This window comes from Mesocricetus auratus, unplaced genomic scaffold (assembly GCF_017639785.1).
Source record: "Mesocricetus auratus isolate SY011 unplaced genomic scaffold, BCM_Maur_2.0 Super-Scaffold_100029, whole genome shotgun sequence".
In the NCBI taxonomy this organism is placed as follows: Eukaryota; Metazoa; Chordata; class Mammalia; order Rodentia; family Cricetidae; genus Mesocricetus; species Mesocricetus auratus.
The window spans coordinates 13,650,898-13,652,755 of record NW_024429210.1 but is presented as its reverse complement, the minus strand read 5'-3'; the positions used below and the strand labels follow the sequence as shown (position 1 = coordinate 13,652,755).

Genomic DNA, 1,858 nt, shown 5'->3' with positions numbered 1-1,858 from the left:
AGTGAGGTTTGCTGTCTTTATAGAAACACAATAGAAACAAGGACTCAGCATGTAAGTGTCGAGTTAGCATATATTTGGAATGTATCATGCTGGAATGTTTGGTGTTTAAGAATGACTTTTCAGCGGGGCAGTGGTGGCGCATGCCTTTAATCCCAGCACTCAGGAGGCAGAGGCAGGCGGATTTCTGTGAGTTCGAGGCCAGGCTGGACCAACATCCTCCAAAACAATACAGAGAAACCCTGTCTCATAAAACCAAAAAAAAAAAAAATTAAAAACAAAAAAAGAATGACTTTTCAGCTAGACTAGTGGCACATATCTGTAACTCCAGTCTGTTTGAAAGGTGGAGGCAGGAAGATCAGTAATTAAAGGTCGCTTTCTGATACTTAATGAGTTTGAGGCCACCTGGGTTACACGAAACTCTGCTTAAAAACATTTTTATTTTGATGTTTGAGTTGATAACTTGAGTTTCATGTTTTTAAAAAGTTATTAAAGTAAGTTTGATCTGGCTTGGGATCAGAACTTCCAACAGGTTATGAAATGGTCCTAAACATGCTTCTGGTGTTTTTCTCTCTATTATTATGGAATACAGCATTTTCAGCATTGACAACTATAAAAACAAAATGTCTATTAACTTCGAAAAACACTGAAGATGTTCTACATACTGTGGTATCAAATATTCACCCAAGATTTTTACTTTGTCATTTTATTCTATTTTACTTTATTTAGAGACACAATCTAACACTGTAGCATAGACAGTATGAATTCACTATGTAGCTCGCTGTGGCTTCAAACTTGGTAACCCTCTGTGCTGAGACCACAACTGGACCAGAAACAGCTTTATGTAGTACACACGGTCCCCCAGCTCTCTATGTAGGTAAGTGTGGCCTTCAACTCCTGGGCCACCTGCCTCCACCTCCCAAGTGGTGAGATGACAGACTTGGGCTCACACAATAGGTAAGAATTATTTTAAAATAAGTTTCCTTGTCATTTGCTGTAATTAAAATGTTTGATTTATAAACCTAGGACAATGTTTGAATACCTAGAACAATAAGACCCTGTCTCAAAAAAAAAAAAAAAAAAGCAGCTCTTCCGATATGAAACAAACCAAAGTACTCTGTTGTTAATGGATTTTATCCTTATTTTCCTGTTTTTCCTAATACATACCCATAACAACCAATATCAGCTACTTTATCAAATGTAGCAGCTTGTCTTGGATTGTCTGCTGATTTCAGTCACTTAGGCCCTGCCATCTTGTTTCTCAGCCATGGCCTCAGGATACTGCCTCAGCAATGGAGTTGAATCTACAACATAACATCTACATTTTGGCTTATTAGTGTAAGGCAAAACAGAAGCATATCTGTCATCTAAAAGCCTCTGGCTAAGAACATGAAACATATCTCTACTGAAGAAACGTTGAGTACTTACCTGAGAGGGGAGAGACCATCATGGTGAAGGTGGTTTTCCCACCTGTGACTTCTCCAAATGTGGAAAACTCGACTGTGCAATTGTTATAGTGAGCAACTGTATCCAAACTCTCTCCTGTTAAATAAAATTAAAAGAAAACGTGAAATACAGAGTACAGCAGAGCAACTATCTATTGTTACGTGTAGAAATTTGGGGGAATAGACAGTTTGAGACCGGGTCTCACTATGTAACCCATGATGGTCTCAAACTCACTGGGTAGCACCCATCTGCCCTCAACACATGGCAATCCTGCCTAAGCCTCTCAAGTGAATACAAATGGCTTGGGAACATGTTAGCATTTTTTTCAGCCCATTCTATGTGCCAAGCATGTTCCTTATGGATCTTGCTCAGGTCTCATGGTAAGCCTACAGAGCAGTTATTGTATTACAACCCT

At 39.1% G+C, this 1,858-nt stretch overlaps 1 pseudogene; it reads left to right on the top strand.

The window, feature by feature from the left end:
• The first annotated feature begins 1,417 nt into the window (after positions 1-1,417).
• LOC121134725 lies at positions 1,418-1,540 on the top strand (annotated as a pseudogene).
• Positions 1,541-1,858: the final 318 nt, after the last annotated feature.